At 40.0% G+C, this 22,595-nt stretch overlaps 1 pseudogene; it reads left to right on the top strand.

Annotated features, from left to right (window-relative positions):
• The first annotated feature begins 17,504 nt into the window (after positions 1 to 17,504).
• On the top strand, positions 17,505 to 21,470 carry LOC147609309 (uncharacterized; annotated as a pseudogene).
• Positions 21,471 to 22,595: the final 1,125 nt, after the last annotated feature.

Raw genomic sequence — 22,595 nt, 5'->3', positions numbered from 1 at the left:
TGAAGACTTTTTGACTTTGAAAGTGTGATGAGATAATAGCCAAGTCCAAGTGGCATATAGGTAGAGATCCCACTTACACATGGCAGAATTCTCCTCTTCCATGTAGACATTCTAGAAGAATCTTTCCCAATTATGCACCTACCCACACTCCTCCACATGCCTTCCACACTCCCCAACTTGTAGCCTTATGGTGAATACCATATTAATAATACAATTAAAATCCATGTGAGCATGAAGGCCTACTTTTATTTTCCACATCACTAGCCTATCTACCATACCAAAGTATTTATCAACAAGCATACTTGTGGCATTTACAATGTGTGCACCCTAAATCAAGTAAAACCATTATATTTGAAGATAGAATGATGTTATCAGGGTAGCCGCCAAGCTGCCACGCCGTTATTCCATTGTGGGTGCCGCAATCTTCTTGGACAAGCTTCCACCTTATTACCATTGAGAAACCATCAAAATATGCACAAAATTGAAAATGAAAGATATCATTTTTTCATGTCACATCTTTCCCCCCTAGCAAATCCTCCATGCTTGCCTTGGGGATCTGCTGGCCATGGTGCTCGAGGGTAAAATATCTTTAGCCGCCGCCGGTACTCATTGGCATGTCCGGGAACCTCCTGGCCACTTGCATCCTCTAGAAGATAGGTGTTATTTTTGAACTTTTGCTTTATCCTGAAGGGGCCTTCCCAGCGTCGAAGAAGCTTCTTATCCAGCCGTTTCTCCACACAGCCATCATACCTCTTTTCCTCCTGGATCAAATAAAACTATCCCCCCAGCCCCACATTGCCTGGAAGGGCTAAAGGCTCCATCAAAATGCATAGTGAAAGCAGTTGGTGGTGTCTCCAAATCTTCATATACTTCTTCCTTTACTCCTGTTCCTTCTTCCTCTTCCTTCCTGGTAAGCAAACCTGCAAGAGAGGCCCTAGTGGTGTTTTCTGTAATAAAAGTGAAAGAGGATTCTTGAAGCTCACAAATCCACTTTGCAAACTTTCCTCTTACAGGATTGGGTTTGCGGATCAAGAATTGTAAAGAAGGTTGAGATGTGAGGAAGAAAAAAGAGCGAGGTAACAAGTATGACCTGAACTTCTTTACTGCAAAAACAAGAGACAAACCACCTTTCTCCATTTCACCATACCTCTCCTCGGCATCAGTGAGTTGTCGGCTTGCATAATACACTGGTTGCATACGCCCTTGCTCTCCCTTTTGCAAGAGTATAGAACCCACTGAATGTGATGAGACACTTGGGTTCACATAAAAGTCCTCCCCCCACCTAGGAGGCTGCACAATTGGACTTTGACTCATGCATTCCTTGAGCAAACAAAAAGATTGAATTTGATCGGCCCCCATTTGAAAGGAACATTCTTCTTTGTCAATAGATTTATAGGATACATCTTCTCAGAGAACATGTCAACAAAGCGTTGGTAATACTTTGTTTTACCCAAAATCCTCCTTACCTCTCGTACATTGGTAGGTAGTGGGAGGGCCACAATTGCCTGCACCTTCTCAGGATCCATCTCTATGCCTTCTTCTGAGATAACATATCCCAAGAGAACCACTTTCTTTCGTGCCAAGCGGTATTTTCAAGGATTAAGACACCCTTTTGCATCATCAATACTTTGCAAGGCCAACCTCAACTTTTCCAAGTGATCCATGCGGCTTGAATAAAAGCAAAAATCATCCAGAAAGACCCTTATAAACTTTCCCAAGTAAGGTGCAAATACCTGACTCATGAAGCGTTAAAAAGTTGCTGGTGCATTGGTCAAGCCAAATGGCATCACCCTATAGGCATATACTGTAAGATTCCTCCCCCAACCCCTTTTTGATGTCTAGTATCTTCCCCTGTAATCAACCCTCTTCAGAAATATAAAGACCTTGTTTCTATCTGTTTTAGCCTAGAGAGAGAAAAATATTCTAGAGAGAGAATATTCAGATTTTGAATATTTTTGGATAGAAAAATATCTCTTATAATTCAGATGAGTTCCCCTGAAATAGAAATTCAAAAAGAATTTTTCCAATGTGCAATTGGAATTAATTGGAAATAGGTATAAAGAACCTTAGTCTAAGGGTCTAGATTTTCAGAAATCTTTAGACTATGGTCCAATTAAGGTTCCTATGGGCCAATAGCATCAATCCATGTATAGGAAAGAGATAAATCCAAATTTGTAAAAAAGAAGATACCCAAAAATGAGTAAATGCTCACATAAGGTGAAGAGTTGAAAATGTACAAGGTTTATTAGTAAAAAACTATGAGCAATATTAAAAATATGAGATATTTTGGGTATCCAAAAATGAGTAAATGCTCACATAAGATGAAGAGTTGAAAATGTACAAGGTTTATTAGTAAAAAACTATGAGCAATATTAAAATGATGCCATTATGACACATATGTAAGGAAGGGGAATTCTTTAAAGGAGGTGCATATTTCACATAAGATGAAGAGTTGAAAATGTACAAGGTTTATTAGTAAAAAACTATGAGCAATATTAAAATGATTCCATTATGACACATATGTAAGGAAGGGGAATTCTTTAAAGGAGGTGCATATTTCACATAAGATGAAGAGTTGAAAATGTACAAGGTTTATTAGTAAAAAAAAACTATGAGCAATATTAAAATGATTCCATTATGACACATATGTAAGGAAGGGGAGTTCTTTAAAGGAGGTGCATATTTCACATGCTTGAATGAGTTTTAAACTCATAAAAATTGAGATATTTCATCTCTCCTCTCTCCTCATTCAAGTCTAGTTCCAAAAAGTTAGCTTAACTGACCTAAAAATGGTCAAATATTGACCAAACTGATTTAGAAAATTCTAGAATCAGTTTGTTTGGTTAGGAGCTCAATTTTTCCTATAAATAGAAGCCTCCCCCTTGTTGAAAAATAGTTAATGTTTATGCATCGTTACTCTACTCCACCTAAGCCAAGAACTGTGAATTCATTTAATAATTCACTAGTTTTTGGAGCTTCCCTCTTTCTTCAATCCCCATTAGTGGCTCCATCAACATACTTAACCAATTGATTGGTTGGGGGCCTCTACCGTGAACAAAGAATCAAGCAAGTTGTAAGGTAATTAGTGAATATTGATCTTTCTATAATTTCTCAATGTTTCTCTCTTCTCAACCCCTCTCAAGCTTGAGAAGTTTAATTGGTATGGTTTTTTTTTAAATACTATTGAAGTTTGAATAGTAGTGAAGAGTTACATAAGTTAATAAATGCTATTGAAGTTAATTTTCATTTATGTTTAAATTCTAATGATTTTTATGTAAATTCTCTCTCTCACTCAAGAAATGGTCATACTCATGACCCATTCTCAATCCAAATCAAGCTTTTCGTAAAGCTTTTCCTTAACCCAAGATTAAGCTATGCTTGAGGCCAATTTAATGGCTTTTTTCTATGCTTTTAGTTTATGCATATTGATGATTCAATCCACTATAGATTAATGATCCAATTAGAGATCATTTTAATTATTTCCTTAATGATAAGCTTTATCCCTTAGAAAAAATTGAGATTTATCAGTCATAGCAGCGGAGCTATGGCAAAAATTTTATAAAAATTATGCATAAAATAATTTCATTCAAAGCATAAAAAGAGGACTTCCTACAATATTCTAGGAATTATCATCCTAGATTAATTGAAAGAATTTCATTATAATCATGGAGAAATTGAATTTAAATATCATGCATAAAGGATAATTTTTTTATATCAAAAGTGTTACTTTTATCATTTTTAATTTTCATGCATAGAAGTATGCATAAAGGAAAAATTTTTATATCAAAAGTGTTACTTTTATCATTTTTTAATTTTTCATGCATAGAAGTATGCATAAAGGAAAATTTTTATATCAAAAGTGATACTTTTATCATTTTTAATTTTCATGCATAGAAGTATGCATAAAGGATAATTTTTTTATATTAAAAGTGTTATTTTTATCATTTTTAATTTTCGTGCATAGAAGGATGCATAAAGGAAAATTTTTTATATCAAAAGTGTTACTTTTATCATTTTTAATTTTCATGCATAGAAGTATGCATAAAGGATAATTTTTTTATATCAAAAGTGTTACTTTTATCATATTGGATTTCATGCATAGAGGTATGCATAAAAGTTGAATATTTTATTATAAAAGTGTTACTTTTAGCATAATTGAATTTCATGCATAGAGGTATGCATAAAAGATATGGGAAGTGATAAGATATGATAAGATGCATGTGGATGTGGATGTGGATGTATGAATGTGGATGTATGGATGTGAATGTGGATGTGGATGTGGATGTATGAATGTGGATGTATGGATGTGGATGTGGATGTATGAATGTGGATGTATGGATGTGAATGTGGATGTGGATGTGGATGTATGAATGCGGATGTATGGATGTATGAATGTGGATGTATGGATGTGAATGAGGATGTAGATGTGGATGCATGGATGTAAATGTGGATGTGGATGTATGGATGTATGCATGTAGATGTGGATGCATGAATGTGGATGTATGGATATGAATGAGGATATAGATGTGGATGTATGGATGTGAATGTACATGTAGATAAAGATGTATATATGTGAATGGGAATGTGGATGTGGATGTATGTATGCATGTGGATGTGGATATGGATGTGTATGTATGAATGTGGATATGGGATGTGGATGTATAAATGAGGATGTGAAAATGGAGATAAGCATGTAGATGTGGATGTATGGATGTGAATGTGGATGTGGATGTGGATGTGGATGTATGAATGTGGATGTATGGATGTGAATGAGGATGTGGATGTGGATGCATGGATGTAAATGTGGATGTGTATGTATGGATGTAGGCATGTAGATGTGGATGCATGAATGTGGATGTATGGATGTGAATGAGGATATAGATGTGGATGTATGGATGTGAATGTGCATGTAGATATGGATGTATAGATGTGAATGAGAATGTGGATGTGGATGTGGATGTATGTATGTATGTATGTGGATGTTGATGTATGAATGAGGACGTGATAATGAATGTATGCATGTGGATGTGGATATGGATGTGTATGTATGAATGCGGATATGGATGTGGATATGGATGTGTATGTATGAATGTGGATATGGGATGTGGATGTATAAATGAGGATGTGAAAATGGAGATAAGCATGTAGATGTGGATGTATGGATGTGAATGTGGATGTGGATGTGGATGTATGGATGTGGATATGGATGTGAATATATGATATGTGATGTGAAAGAATCTGAAGTGAAGAGATGGAAAATGATATGATTGGATGAGTACACATATAAATGAAATGTGGAATAAGTAATGTGGATTGCATGAGGGATAATGTGGAAAAATGAGAGTTAATATAGAAATTGTATTTGTAAACTGTTTGTAAATGCTGTTTGTAAATGGCTGATTTATGTCAAGAATGCTAGGAAAGCATTTTGACCGTCTTGTGATTAAGGTCGTGGAGACCTAACTGATAAAGTTGCAACTGCTGACGGAGAGTCAATGGAGGACGTCTCGTGTAGCAAGGTCGGCCGAGGTCTTGACCAGCCTCGGTTCGATTAAAATGGTGAGCTTCCGGTACGGTGGATGAGGGACCAAGGAAGCGGCCTATGAGTGAAGCGCTAGGTCACCTGCGAAGGATCCTAGAGGGTGCTGACCATACGGTGCTCGGGCTCTGGGTCGCCTAGGATACCCACGCGTGCGTCGAGGAAGATATTGGAACAAGGAGTAAGAGTTGTTTTGTGAAACCGGGCATGGATCTGGTTGACTGACCTTGCTGGTCCTCAACGGATGAGTCCATGGCTCTTTTATATGGATCTGTTGGTTGATCTTGCTGATCTTCAACGAGAGTCCATCTTGATAAGTGATTATATTGCCGAGTATTATGGGCTAGGAACTATGGAAACGGCCTCTGTGTGGACAGGTGGTGAGCGTTCTAGTTGCCAATGATGCCATAGATACTCTGATGAAGGAATTAGGGAAATTATGAATCAACTGGATAAATTGGGAGATTGTGATCAGTGGTACTATGGTTTCATTAAAGGATTGTTTTAAAGTTAGGTGATGCTAAGAAAAAGGCAATTTTCATATTGGGTGTGTAAGTGGTGTGGCTAGTTTTATGTTTGCATGAAATTCCGGCTAGGGGGCCTTGGAACTCTTTTCCTTGGTACCCGGGACAAAACCTAACCAAATTCCAAATTGGATCCCATCACTACAGTGGTTGGGCGGTTGGCTAACCCATGGGATCGGATGGGGTTAGGCTGGACTGATGGATCCATAAATCGAGACTCAACTTTGTTTTTACGATAGATAAAGTAAATCCCGGATAGAAATTGTTCTATGGATAGGAATCAACGGCTGTGCCTCTTGATGGGGAAAAAAGCGTTGATCCCAATGATCCAAGTGCAAGTTTCTACCTTGATTTGACCAAGTACCGTTAAAAGTGCAGTCAGATCAGTTGATCCGTAATGATCTTGACTACGTTAGAGTAAAGAGTTATCCTGGTGGAATCGCCCGTGCTTTCCAGGTAAGGGAAGTTTTTTCCGGGTTCGGTTTTGGAAAAACCAACGGATTAGTCTCTTGTCCGGATATCCGTGGACGAGGCCCCGAATGTGGGACCCCTGTCCCGTGCGAGAAGTGCTACTTCCGCTGCTAGTACCCGAATCCGTTGCTCGGAGGGAACAGGGTGATCACACAATTGGTATCAGAGCATTTGGTTAATAAAGATCAACTGAGAAGACAAATATGTCAAAAATTTATCAAGAAACAAAAAAAAAGGTTGTAATTGTGTGATATAATTCATACAATTTGATATTCAAATTGAAATTCGTAATTTGGTAATTGGGTCTTCAGATGGAAGTACCGCAATTATATGGAACCCTGACTTGCTTGAGACCTAGACATGATGGTATTTACCTTATAGTTTCGAGTATCATGACTATCCGTATATACCGAGGATATAACTGCAGCTCTTTACCGATAGTATATACGAGTAAATCTAAGACTTGAAATTATAAGCGTTAATGCTATCCAGATGATGATTTCGAATGTGGTTGATATGATTTTTAATTCTGTTTGAGAATTGATGAATTGAATTGGATTCTGATTGAAAAATGACGATTTTCGAAATTTAGTTGAAATGTAATAAGCTGAGCGAAACCACAATGAGGATGAATGGGACGAGTCCCAGTGATGATATTCATAACTGGAATGATGATAATGATTTCAGCAAATCACTATGAGATTAGTGGATTGTGCTGTCAGATTGCTACTGTTAACACTTGAGACGGTAGATTAAGTTAAGGGATGACAAATTGAGAACTTGCTTAACTAAAATTCCTGTGGAGGAATGTTCAGAAGGAAAATTTTTAGACTAATGGACCATTATCGTGTTAAAGATATGAATGATATGATCTGAATGAATTGTTATTTAATGATGAGTTCTATATAAGGGATAATTATCCCCGTATTCTGTTGGGTTGACCAGAATATAAGGAACCCCAGAATAAATTGGATCGTAAAAAAAAGAGTTGTCCTCTACCTTGCGAGATGAGGACATCTCGCACTTTTCAAGTGGGGTAGAATGTAAGATTCCTCCCCAGCCTTCGAGGCATACAGGAGTAAGAATCTCCCTTTTTGATCTTAAAATTATTCCCTCTCAAAAATAAAAGAAAGATTCTGTTTAAAAAAAAGGAAGACCCTTTCCCTAGAATACTTCTCAGGAGTCACGCTGTTTTAAGGATTCAGAACAATGAGTTCAGAAGTGAGAATCGATGTTTTGGATATCAAGGTTTCGGTCTTCATTCGAGTACGGCCCAAAAGAAGTTCTTTATCTCTTGGGGAGTATATGAAGTTATCCCCCAGATATTGTGAGCCTTATATCTGAATTCAATGAAAGTAGGTGACTTAGCCTACAAGCTTCTTTTATCTCTTCATCTCAAAATTCTTAATGCCTTCTATAGAAAAATGTGTCAAACCCAAATCATGGAAAGACGGTAAAACTTCAGTGGCAAGTTACCGTTGGCTTCTAAGTTACGCTAGCTCCTCCTTTATATAAGTCGTAACTTTTACTTGTCGCTCACAGTAATCTTACTTCCATCGATCTCCTTTCTTTCTTAATCTCCTTCATGGCTTGGCAACAAGAACTAGTTTTATCCCTAATGATTTCTCACCTTCAAGACGCAAGGGAGTCTGTGAAGAAAGATTTTATAGAGCAGTATGAGCGCTCACTTTTCCCTCACTTGGGAACTTCTGTAGCGCAGACAAAATGGCGGACCTATCAAGACATAACTAGGGTAACACCCTGGGGTCAGCAGCACTTTCGTAACAATGTCCGCTTGGCCATGGTTATTGAAGCTTTGGGTTTGGGTCCCCGATACTACTGCGTCATGATATCAAGGCATCCTGGGTTTTCTGAGCGGGTCTTCTTACTGGCGTGTTTTCTTCCTCATGAGAAGATATGCCTTTACCCCGTTTTTGGCTTGCCTCTCAGAGGTCCTTTTGTTAGAACACCTCATACCACTGAGATAGGCGCAGCAATAACCCACAGAATCATTCCCATAGATGAGTTACCTTATACTTGTGCAGCTTGTGAGGACTGCTTTTGTGATCATATGATGGACGGGCTTATGGAAGTGTAAAGAGTTCTTCTATCTTTACTGTATAAGTTCCGAGAATGAATAAAGTTTAAATCTTGTTCTTATTTTGAATCTTGCTCTCTTTAAGACGTTTCTTGGTGGTTAATCTTGATTAAAATTTTTCTCTAAGTCTCATATTCGTGAATCTTGCGAAATTATCACAAGTTGCGAGATGAGGACATCTCGCGTTTTTTAAGTGGGGTAGAATGTAAGATTCCTCCCCCAACCCCTTTTTGATGTCTAGTATCTTCCCCTGTAATCAACCCTCTTCAGAAATATAAAGACCTTGTTTCTATCTGTTTTAGCCTAGAGAGAGAAAAATATTCTAGAGAGAGAATATTCAGATTTTGAATATTTTTGGATAGAAAAATATCTCTTATAATTCAGATGAGTTCCCCTGAAATAGAAATTCAAAAAGAATTTTTCCAATGTGCAATTGGAATTAATTGGAAATAGGTATAAAGAACCTTAGTCTAAGGGTCTAGATTTTCAGAAATCTTTAGACTATGGTCCAATTAAGGTTCCTATGGGCCAATAGCATCAATCCATGTATAGGGAAGAGATAAATCCAAATTTGTAAAAAAGAAGATACCCAAAAATGAGTAAATGCTCACATAAGGTGAAGAGTTGAAAATGTACAAGGTTTATTAGTAAAAAACTATGAGCAATATTAAAAATATGAGATATTTTGGGTATCCAAAAATGAGTAAATGCTCACATAAGATGAAGAGTTGAAAATGTACAAGGTTTATTAGTAAAAAACTATGAGCAATATTAAAATGATGCCATTATGACACATATGTAAGGAAGGGGAATTCTTTAAAGGAGGTGCATATTTCACATAAGATGAAGAGTTGAAAATGTACAAGGTTTATTAGTAAAAAACTATGAGCAATATTAAAATGATTCCATTATGACACATATGTAAGGAAGGGGAATTCTTTAAAGGAGGTGCATATTTCACATAAGATGAAGAGTTGAAAATGTACAAGGTTTATTAGTAAAAAAAAACTATGAGCAATATTAAAATGATTCCATTATGACACATATGTAAGGAAGGGGAGTTCTTTAAAGGAGGTGCATATTTCACATGCTTGAATGAGTTTTAAACTCATAAAAATTGAGATATTTCATCTCTCCTCTCTCCTCATTCAAGTCTAGTTCCAAAAAGTTAGCTTAACTGACCTAAAAATGGTCAAATATTGACCAAACTGATTTAGAAAATTCTAGAATCAGTTTGTTTGGTTAGGAGCTCAATTTTTCCTATAAATAGAAGCCTCCCCCTTGTTGAAAAATAGTTAATGTTTATGCATCGTTACTCTACTCCACCTAAGCCAAGAACTGTGAATTCATTTAATAATTCACTAGTTTTTGGAGCTTCCCTCTTTCTTCAATCCCCATTAGTGGCTCCATCAACATACTTAACCAATTGATTGGTTGGGGGCCTCTACCGTGAACAAAGAATCAAGCAAGTTGTAAGGTAATTAGTGAATATTGATCTTTCTATAATTTCTCAATGTTTCTCTCTTCTCAACCCCTCTCAAGCTTGAGAAGTTTAATTGGTATGGTTTTTTTTTAAATACTATTGAAGTTTGAATAGTAGTGAAGAGTTACATAAGTTAATAAATGCTATTGAAGTTAATTTTCATTTATGTTTAAATTCTAATGATTTTTATGTAAATTCTCTCTCTCACTCAAGAAATGGTCATACTCATGACCCATTCTCAATCCAAATCAAGCTTTTCATAAAGCTTTTCCTTAACCCAAGATTAAGCTATGCTTGAGGCCAATTTAATGGCTTTTTTCTATGCTTTTAGTTTATGCATATTGATGATTCAATCCACTATAGATTAATGATCCAATTAGAGATCATTTTAATTATTTCCTTAATGATAAGCTTTATCCCTTAGAAAAAATTGAGATTTATCAGTCATAGCAGCGGAGCTATGGCAAAAATTTTATAAAAATTATGCATAAAATAATTTCATTCAAAGCATAAAAAGAGGACTTCCTACAATATTCTAGGAATTATCATCCTAGATTAATTGAAAGAATTTCATTATAATCATGGAGAAATTGAATTTAAATATCATGCATAAAGGATAATTTTTTTATATCAAAAGTGTTACTTTTATCATTTTTAATTTTCATGCATAGAAGTATGCATAAAGGAAAAATTTTTATATCAAAAGTGTTACTTTTATCATTTTTTAATTTTTCATGCATAGAAGTATGCATAAAGGAAAATTTTTATATCAAAAGTGATACTTTTATCATTTTTAATTTTCATGCATAGAAGTATGCATAAAGGATAATTTTTTTATATTAAAAGTGTTATTTTTATCATTTTTAATTTTCGTGCATAGAAGGATGCATAAAGGAAAATTTTTTATATCAAAAGTGTTACTTTTATCATTTTTAATTTTCATGCATAGAAGTATGCATAAAGGATAATTTTTTTATATCAAAAGTGTTACTTTTATCATATTGGATTTCATGCATAGAGGTATGCATAAAAGTTGAATATTTTATTATAAAAGTGTTACTTTTAGCATAATTGAATTTCATGCATAGAGGTATGCATAAAAGATATGGGAAGTGATAAGATATGATAAGATGCATGTGGATGTGGATGTGGATGTATGAATGTGGATGTATGGATGTGAATGTGGATGTGGATGTGGATGTATGAATGTGGATGTATGGATGTGGATGTGGATGTATGAATGTGGATGTATGGATGTGAATGTGGATGTGGATGTGGATGTATGAATGCGGATGTATGGATGTATGAATGTGGATGTATGGATGTGAATGAGGATGTAGATGTGGATGTGGATGTATGGATGTATGCATGTAGATGTGGATGCATGAATGTGGATGTATGGATATGAATGAGGATATAGATGTGGATGTATGGATGTGAATGTACATGTAGATAAAGATGTATATATGTGAATGGGAATGTGGATGTGGATGTATGTATGCATGTGGATGTGGATATGGATGTGTATGTATGAATGTGGATATGGGATGTGGATGTATAAATGAGGATGTGAAAATGGAGATAAGCATGTAGATGTGGATGTATGGATGTGAATGTGGATGTGGATGTGGATGTGGATGTATGAATGTGGATGTATGGATGTGAATGAGGATGTGGATGTGGATGCATGGATGTAAATGTGGATGTGTATGTATGGATGTAGGCATGTAGATGTGGATGCATGAATGTGGATGTATGGATGTGAATGAGGATATAGATGTGGATGTATGGATGTGAATGTGCATGTAGATATGGATGTATAGATGTGAATGAGAATGTGGATGTGGATGTGGATGTATGTATGTATGTATGTGGATGTGGATGTATGAATGAGGACGTGATAATGAATGTATGCATGTGGATGTGGATATGGATGTGTATGTATGAATGCGGATATGGATGTGGATATGGATGTGTATGTATGAATGTGGATATGGGATGTGGATGTATAAATGAGGATGTGAAAATGGAGATAAGCATGTAGATGTGGATGTATGGATGTGAATGTGGATGTGGATGTGGATATGGATGTGAATATATGATATGTGATGTGAAAGAATCTGAAGTGAAGAGATGGAAAATGATATGATTGGATGAGTACACATATAAATGAAATGTGGAATAAGTAATGTGGATTGCATGAGGGATAATGTGGAAAAATGAGAGTTAATATAGAAATTGTATTTGTAAACTGTTTGTAAATGCTGTTTGTAAATGGCTGTTTTATGTCAAGAATGCTGGGAAAGCATTTTGACCGTCTTGTGATTAAGGTCGTGGAGACCTAACTGATAAAGTTGCAACTGCTGACGGAGAGTCAATGGAGGACGTCTCGCGTAGCAAGGTCGGCCGAGGTCTTGACCAGCCTCGGTTCGATTAAAATGGTGAGCTTCCGGTACGGTGGATGAGGGACCAAGGAAGCGGCCTATGAGTGAAGCGCTAGGTCACCTGCGAAGGATCCTAGAGGGTGCTGACCATACGGTGCTCGGGCTCTGGGTCGCCTAGGATACCCACGCGTGCATCAAGGAAGATATTGGAACAAGGAGTAAGAGTTGTTTTGTGAAACCGGGCATGGATCTGGTTGACTGACCTTGCTGGTCCTCAACGGATGAGTCCATGGCTCTTTTATATGGATCTGTTGGTTGATCTTGCTGATCTTCAACGAGAGTCCATCTTGATAAGTGATTATATTGCCGAGTATTATGGGCTAGGAACTATGGAAACGGCCTCTGTGTGGACAGGTGGTGAGCGTTCTAGTTGCCAATGATGCCATAGATACTCTGATGAAGGAATGATGGGAAATTATGAATCAACTGGATAAATTGGGAGATTGTGATCAGTGGTACTATGGTTTCATTAAAGGATTGTTTTAAAGTTAGCTGATGCTAAGAAAAAGGCAATTTTCATATTGGGTGTGTAAGTGGTGTGGCTAGTTTTATGTTTGCATGAAATTCCGGCTAGGGGGCCTTGGAACTCTTTTCCTTGGTACCCGGGACAAAACCTAACCAAATTCCAAATTGGATCCCATCACTACAGTGGTTGGGCGGTTGGCTAACCCATGGGATCGGATGGGGTTAGGCTGGACTGATGGATCCATAAATCGAGACTCAACTTTGTTTTTACGATAGATAAAGTAAATCCCGGATAGAAATTGTTCTATGGATAGGAATCAACGGCTGTGCCTCTTGATGGGGAAAAAAGCGTTGATCCCAATGATCCAAGTGCAAGTTTCTACCTTGATTTGACCAAGTACCGTTAAAGGTGCAGTCAGATCAGTTGATCCGTAATGATCTTGACTACGTTAGAGTAAAGAGTTATCCTGGTGGAATCGCCCGTGCTTTCCAGGTAAGGGAAGTTTTTTCCGGGTTCGGTTTTGGAAAAACCGACGGATTAGTCTCTTGTCCGGATATCCGTGGACGAGGCCCCGAATGTGGGACCCCTGTCCCGTGCGAGAAGTGCTACTTCCGCTGCTAGTACCCGAATCCGTTGCTGGGTGGGAATAGGGTGATCTCACATATACTCCCCAAGGGGTGATAAATGAGGTTTTCCTTTGATCTTCTTCACAAATCCGGATTTGAAAGTATCCAGAGTATCCATCACACACTGAATATATAACTCATGACCTGCAACTTGATCCAAAATCTCATCCTAAAAGGGTAGAGAATAATAATCCCTCTTTGTGCAGGCATTCAAAGGGCGAAATTCCACACACATACGCCATTTTCCACCCTTTTTGGGAGTGACTACAACTGGGGAAATCCACTCTGAATTCTCTACTGGAAAAATAAATCCAGCTTCAAGCAAATTAGTTACCTCCTTCTTAAGCACCTCTGCTTGCACTACTCCCAAATGCCTTAGCCGCTGTACCACTGGCTTAATTTGGGGCTTGAGATCAATCTTGTGCTCTACTAGGGTAACTTAGCGTACTTGTTGTGAGTAGCTATTTGTTTGCAAAAAGGTTAGGAAATCCATCCAACATTTTTAAGTAATCCTCCCTTTAAGTACCTGCTATGGACTTAAGAAGAAGTTCATTCTATTGGTGAAGACTAGTGAGGTCCACATCTCCTTTCTTGCACATGGTTTAAGAAGCTTCCCCTTCCAGGGCTCCATTGTCTTTAGCACCCCCTCGATCCCTTCCCAAGGAAAGACCAAATGCAACTCCCTCCACCTCCCCTTCTGAGATGGAATCCTCGGAGCTACCACTTGTCTCTTCTTCATCGAATGACTCTGACTCTGAACTTTCAGAAGTTGAAGGTTCACCCCTTACCACTTGTTAACCTATGACGGACATTGAGATGTACTATGTTTTACGTCATGTAATTAGTTTAAGTATTCTGAGTCATGGGCCGGGCTTGTCGGCACCATATGCAAATGATAAAGGGATTGGGTAATCGCCGATGAGAGACGCACCTTGAATATCAATAGGATAAGGGTTAGGATCGGCCGGCCATGTATGGGCGCCCATGTGTGAACGGCCAAGTCACCTATAAGAGTCAAATGTAACCCTAAAACCATTATTCTCATGTGTTGAATACAAGAGTGCTCTTACCTTATCTTCTTGGTTTCCTTCTCCTGCGTGTGTGAGAGAGAGAGAGTGAGAGAGTGAGAGAGCGATCGAGCACTGTGTAGCGGCACGGCGACGGAGAGGCGGTAGAGCGGCGATGGCGGCTCCTTCTTCACTCCTTCTTCACTGCGATGCGGGAATCCTTCATGACGGCGGTTTTAGTGGTGAGTGACACACCTTTGCATTCTGTTCGAGCTTGCTTTCCTAGTTGTATGCTTGCAGCCATTCGTGGCTCGCATACGGTGTTCGGCAAGTCCCCAGCGACTCGTGCGACAAAAGCGCACATTTTTGGCACCGCTGTCGGGGAGTTGTCCTGCACCAAGCTCCAGTTTGTAGCTCGGGCTGCTGCGTGAAGTGAAATTTACACTGTAGGAAAGGCGACTGTGTGTTTCTTGTTGAGGTGTTTCCGTGTTTTGCAATCTGTTTCTGCAATTTGTCTTCTGCATTTCTGTTTCTTTTGTTATTTTTTCGCTCCGCGTGTGGGCGTGCGTTCTGTTATCTGGTTTTCTACGTGTGAGGGGGGATTTCTGAATCCCCAGACCTGTGCTGTGTGCGAACTGCGCCGCAGCCAAGGTTGAACCCTAGAAAGAAACCCTAGAAAACTTATCCAAAAAAAATATTTTTGAAAAAAAAATAAAAATAAAAAATTATATTTTTTTTAAAGAAAAAAACCAAACGTGTGGAAAGAAAAGATTTTTTATTTGGAGAAAAAAATTTTGAAAAGAAAAACCCCAATTGACCCTGACTTTGGCCTTGGTCTTTTGATATATATATATAGGAGAGTGAGCCTCCATAGCTTTCTTTCAAGTGAGAGCTTATGGGAAGTTGAGCCCTATATGTAGCCCACTCCCCAAGGAGTGAAGTGAGCATGTGGGATAACGCCTTCACCCTTTCTTCCACAAGCAAATAGGCCTTCACCCTTCCCCCACAAGGAAACAGACTGTTTTGAGGACCACAGGAGCTCTGTATAGGCGAACACGGTGCTGTAAAGCACGCTAGGACCCTTTAAACGATACGCTCGTTTCAAGCTATCACACGCCCTAGTTCAGGTTTGACCATAAATAAGGGGGTTAGAAACGGGTTAAAAACAATACAAAAACGAGTAAGCCCAAATCCTTCAATTTACGTATGCTTGTCAGTCACTTGCTCAGCTTGAACTGCTTGCCTAAATGCTGCTACATGGTCATATGGATCTCCCGACCCTTCGTACTTCTTTACCAGTTTCTGAAGAGTTGATGGCCTTACTTGTCTTGAATACTCATCATAGGGCCTCTCACTCTCAGTGGGAATTGTTCCTCTCTTTGGTAAGATGGTCCACATGCATCCCAAATTGGTGTGGGTCCCCTATTACCTGCCTCACCAACCCCCTCCAAAGATCTTGTTACCCGCATTTCAGGAGGTGCATTTATAGGAGGCCGAGTTGGCTCCCCTACCCTCCGATTGTCATAGTGAAAGAAACGTTGTTGGTGTGGGTCCCCTATTACCTGCCTCACCAACCCCCTCCAAAGATCTTGTTACCCGCATTTCAGGAGGTGCATTTATAGGAGGCCGGTTGGCTCCCCTACCCTCCGATTGTCATAGTGAGAGAAACGTTGTTGTTGTGGACCGGTGTGAAAAGATGAGTTCGTTAGAAACTGTATTTATGACTTGTTTTTAAATAACTATTTTATGTCAAGAATGCTGGTGAAGCATTTTGACAAGCTTGTAATGAGGTTGTAGAGACCGAACTGATAAAGTTGCAATAACTTCTTACGAAGAGTCAATAGTGGATGTCTCACAACGTAGCAAGGTCGGTTCGATTTAAATGGTGAGCTTCCAGTACGGTGGATGAGGGACCAAGGAAGCGGCCTATGAGTGAAGCGCTAGGTGACCTACGAAGGATCCTAGAGGGTGTTGACCATACGCTGCTCGGGCTCTGGGTCGTCGAAGATACTCACACATGCGTCGAGAAAGATATTGGAACAAGGAGTAAGAGTTGTTATCTGAATTCGGGCATGGATCTGGTTGATTGACCTTGCTGGTCCTCAACGGATGAGTCCATGGCTCTTTAGTTACCAACGCCCGTAGGGTACCCACGTCATATGCATCTACGCTCTGGTCGGGTGCTAGAGCTTGAGCCACTAGAAAGCGTTTGAGTCTACGCAGGCTCACACCATCCCTCCACGTTAGCATCTTGGCCTTCGTCGGTTGGAACCCAAGGGAGTGCAACCCAAGATCCACGAATAGTGGATGGTGACTCGTCCTCTGACTCAGAAGCCATGGAAGGGCACCCTACCAAGAACCCTGAGGAGACAAGCCAAAACATGCCAGTTTGGGCCCCACAACCCGGATCTAGCATGTTTAGTCGTCTAATAGAGACCTTTAGTAGAGCTACACGCTTTGAACATGCGACAAGCGAAGTAAATAAAGAAGGAGGGGTAGTAGATTCGCCATTCACATCTTATGTAGACCCTACCCTCCCAAAGAGTGTCCATGTGGATATTCTACCCACTTCGTTTAATGAGGGCCCTACTGAGCTACCACCTTCCGATGCTCTTCCTAAAGTAGAGGTCCCTAGAAGCCAATCCATAAGAAGTGACATTGCGTCCACTTTAAGAGAACCGTTTGGCACATCAAGTCTGGATAGAATATTTCTCAATGAAAATTGGGAATATGATCTACACACAGAGACTCTAACTGACCTATACACGAGTTACACATACCATGTAGGTTGGTTAGAAGTCATACAATCTACATCTAGCGCCACTAATCTAGAGGAGCAACAACACATGATATGTGAGGTTATTCATAGAATTATCCAATTTGAGAGGCAAAATAGGGGAGTGAACCTAGTTTCCACTGGCCCTATGAGATTTTTGGATACGGGCAAGGCCAAACAACCAACCTATCACAATTGGCGGTGAGTTCCATAGACCCTTCGTATGTTGTTTCGCCTAGAGTCTCAATGCAGGTTGAGCCCACGAGCAGTAACTTTAGCTTTCCAACCTTGGCTCAACTTTCCATTAAGGAATCCACAATACCCCAATGATGAGCATAATGGAAAGTGCACCTGTTACCGCTGTAGTTAGTACGACGCCGCTACCTAGTGGAACAGTACATACAACAGTGCGTGCCAGTGCCTATCAACCATATGTACCTATCGCTACTCATGCTCATGTAGCTCCTACGCCTCTTAGTATGCCAATGGCATATGCTCCACGATCGCCTTATCACAACCCTTATCCAAGAGGAGCTAGGCCTAGTCACATATCATATCCTACGTCAGCTACCTACATACCCAGACCAACGCCAACTCCTATCAACCATGCTATCCCAGAAGTGCCTCCACTAGCTATACCTGCTCACCTAGGTGCTCACCTAGGTGATCTCGCAGCGTTTGCTCAGACGATCAGACGATCTATTGCGGAAAACATGCGGGGCACGCCTGAGAGAGAGCCTAGAAGCAAGGCAGTACAAGTGGCTAAGCTCACTCAAAACTTCAGTGGTAACGAGAATGTTAGGAAGCACATTGAAGTCTTTGAACACGTGTGTGATTCCTTGGAAGAGCACAATGAGCTGCATAAGAGTACAGCCTTAGGCTTAACTTTGAGTGGGAAGGCCGGAGATTATCGAACCTTAAGGGTTGAAGAGCGTACTCACTACCCCACTCTCAAGAGATTGTTCTTGAATAAATACATACGTGAGGGTGTGCTTTGGGGAGTAGCATCTCAACTCCAAAAAGCTGAACGCGAGGAAGGGGAGTCAGTGAGAGACGTTATAAGTCGATTGAAGCATCTAAATTCTCGCTGCACTCCCGATGAGCGCTTCAATAATAACCAACTGCTCGATAGATTCATCCGAGGATTGCGCCACGAGGACATATACAATGGCCTAGTCATTAGAGGTCTTACAACGTGGGAAGCAATCACTGCCAATGCAATCCAGTTAGAAGACAACTTGATGATTGTAGGTAAAAAGGTGTCTTCGGAGACAAAATCTGTTAGTTCGCAAGTATCTGGGCACGAGTCAATGACGGTAAAACCTATTGCCAAGGAGCCCAAGATATCCGAAATATCTGTGACCGACCTTACTAAGGCTCTCCAAGAATACTTTAGGGGTAATCGAGCTCCTCAAAATAGCCATATGTACCCAAGAAGAGAGCAACAATGGTGTTCGGTTTGCTTAGGACCACATAGCATGAGTGAATGTCCCACATTCAGAGTCAAATTCAATGGGAATTGCAATGCATGTGGTAAGTATGGCCATCAATCCAAGGATTGCCTAGGACTTAAACGTATGTTGGCAAATCAAGCACCGCTACTCCCCAAGACAAGCCATGTGGGCCAAAAACCCTCAAGAAAAAGATTGGAACTTACCCAAACCCAGTTGAGGAAATTGAACAAGTGCAACACTTAAGGGGTTTGGTGGAAGAAACACAAAGAGAACTGGAGCCAAACCCGAGAAAAATCAAAATTCCAGACACAGTGTTTCCTACACAAGTTCAGCCTCACAGGAACCATAAACCGTTAGCTATACCTAGTATCATTTGGGAAGAAAGTGAGGATAGGACATCAGGAAGTGGGCAAACATCCTTTTTGCTTGAAAGAATGTTTAGTGAGGGAATGCCTAACCCCATCGAAGAGGAAGTGATTCCATCTTCACCAGTCCCTAGTCAAGGGGCGATGTCTCGAAAAGTACCATTGAATGTGTCTAAGCTAATGGATTTCATGTCCTCTGAAATCAGAACCACGATCATATCCAAATTATACGGAGATCCTGAGCTATTCTTAGCTCTTCGGGCATTTCTCAATGGAGAACTAAAGGCGGGATTACCACAATTTGCAAATATGGATAGACCCGACACGCTTCAAGATGAAGGGAGACACTGGGATCTACAACCCAACCCAGATGAAGACTCGGTCGTTGAAATACCTGTTGACAAGTTGGGACACTACTTTGAAGGTGACGAATCTAATGCAACCCTCCCCATTACTACCAAAGGGATTAACTCTAAAGGGAATCCTTGATGGTGGTGCTGGCGTGAGCATTGTGACTAAAAACTGTTGGGAATCTATGGGAAGACCTCACCTCGAAGTCACAAACATAGTGGTTAAGATGGCAAACGGAACCATAGCTAAACCTATTGGAATGTTAAGGGACCTTAAGATCAAGGTTCTGGGATACAAGGTAAGACATACCTTCATTGTAATGGATTTCTCTAAGCATCCTATGTCATATCAAATGATCTTAGGACATCCTTTCATGAGGGAAGCACAAATGGAGCATGACTGGTCGAAAAACCATGTCTACCTACAATTCCAGGACTCTGTCATTCGAGTTGATCTTGAGAATGGTCGTGCACATCCTTTAGGAAGCAATGTTATCATTGATAATCGATCCGATACCACTATATTCACTCCGCCCCATTAAGGTATTGCTATACATGCAAAAAAGAGACTGATGATGGGAAAGTTTCTCCTTATATGGATGTCCTACCGGGTATGACTGAGTCGGATAACGTGGATTGGGTACCTAGCGGCAACCATAGACACATGGGGAAATAGAGGCACAAGTTGGGTAACACCTCAGGGGCAAGATATGCCACCGTTAGTGCCAATAAACATGATAGGTGTTATGCACTTGACTCCTGATGGCAAGAAAGTGGCAAACTCAACTGACAGTAGCGAAGACTCTGACCAATGTAACTTTGAGTATGAATCTCAAGAACAAACTGACTCTGAGCCTAATGGGGGGGATGAATCAAATATTCACCCAATGTGGAAGCAAGGTGCTCAAGGCATAGGACAGTGACCTCCTACAGTTCATCCGAGAGTGAGGGGGACACAAGTGAAGATCGACCAAGTGAGTTCGAATCTGATAGAAACAAAAATCAAAAACTTGGTAAGAAGAAAACGAGACATAAGCGCCAACGCTATCGAGCTAATGTGCGAACCACAATAAACAAGGAGAGATCCACTCTGCAGAATGGCTTAGTTATGTAGGAGCTATTGACGCTCATCGGAAGTTAGCGGATAATTGGGGACAATACCTCCAAAGTGTCATGTGGTGTATTCCGCAACCTCATGATGTCACCCAATTAGAAATCGAAGAGAAGCCGAAACTAAGTCGTACTGCAAGAAGACGGCAAAACCAAGAGTTAGCTCAGCAACAAAAGGAGGCGGAATTGAAAGAAAAAAGCCTGGCACAACAAGAACCAGTAGACTTACACCCCGCACTCGAGCATTTCAAATCATTCACCATAGGGGAACGTAAAGTGGTTTACACAAAAACCCAACGAACGCCTACCAATGGGAGTAGCGGTGTCTACGATGGCCCTGCGGTAGTTAAGGAGATAGACTTAGCAGATCCAGGTGAGGAGTCTAAACCAGTTTTTATTGCTCAAGACCTCACCCAGTCAGAGGAAGCTGCACTTAAGACCTCACCCAGTCAGAGGAAGCTGCACTTAAGAAGCTTCTTAAAGATCCAGGTGAGGAGTCTAAACCAGTTTTTATTGCTCAAGTCTTCATTGCCACGTTCTTCTAAAGGCAATACACACAGATTCTTGTGGTGGTTGACAGATTTTCTAAAAAAAGTCAAGTGATAACATCACATTCACAGGCAACACACAATCTTCTTCATATACTAAGTGGTATGGGGAGTACCCAGTAGCATTCTTCTCAGATACCCTAAATACCCAAAACTTTGTGTAGGTACAAGTCCCAATAATTGGGATGATCTTCCACAAGCTTGAATAATAATCTCTGCAACACACCATTGAAGCTCTCTACCAACCCATTGCATTGAGGATGGTATGGTGTGGTAAGTCTATGTTTAATTTTCAACTTCGGTCAATTCTTCTACTAAATTCAGAGGAAGCTGCACTTAAGAAGCTTCTTAAAGAATTCAAGGACATATTTGCTTGGACATATCATGATATGAAGGGTGTTCCACCCTCGGTGGTGCAACACACGATTCCAATGATTAGCACTGCTAAACCAGTCCAGCAACGTCCCTACCCAATGAATCCTAGTAAGTACGCAAAGATTGTACAAGAGGAAATTGAAAAGCTTGTAAAATGTGGATTCATATACCCTATTGAGCACGCAGAATGGGTTTCTCCGATAGTCATCGTACCAAAGAAGAATGGGAAACTCAGAGTGTGCGTTGATCTCATAAAGGTTAATGCCGCCACCAGAAGGGATCATTACCCCTTGCCATATTCTAAACATGTGCTTGAAAGAGTGGTAGGCAAGGAGGCATATAGCTTTTCAGATGGGTACTCGGGTTACAATCAGATCACAATTGCAGTCTCGAGGACCAAGCTAAAACAGCATTTATCACGGAGTTTGGAGTGTTTGCCTTTCGCGTCATGGCTTATGGCTTGACCAATGCACCTGCAACATTCCAACAATTGATAAACACGGCCTTTAAGGAATATCTAAGGGACTTATGTGAAGCTTTCTTAGATGATCTTTGTGTTCATTCCTCTTGGGACGAGCACTTGATGTGTTTACGAAAAATATTTGAAAGGTGTAGATTATATCGCATCTCATTGAATCCTTTCAAATGCCAATTTTGGGTTAAACACGGAGTTATCTTAGGGCATATAGTGTCCAAAAATGGGATTTCCACTGACGAGAGTAAAATCAAGGTCATTCTGGAATTGCCCCCACCTACCAACTATAAGGGAGTTCAACGCTTTATGGGCCATGTTGGTTATTATCGAAGGTTTATTTCATTCTTCGCCGAGATAGCTCGACCATTGTATAAGCTTCTCATCGAGTTTATTTGGACCGAAGAATGTGACCGTGCCTATGAGCTATTGAAGAAGGCCTTGGCGAGTGCTCCAATCTTGAGAATGCCTAACTGGGATTTACTCT

The sequence above is a fragment of the Cibotium barometz genome, chromosome 51, assembly GCF_041138505.1.
Source record: "Cibotium barometz isolate CiBa-2024 chromosome 51, ASM4113850v1, whole genome shotgun sequence".
Taxonomy (NCBI): Eukaryota; Viridiplantae; Streptophyta; class Polypodiopsida; order Cyatheales; family Cibotiaceae; genus Cibotium; species Cibotium barometz.
This window is presented reverse-complemented; position numbering and strand designations above follow the sequence as displayed.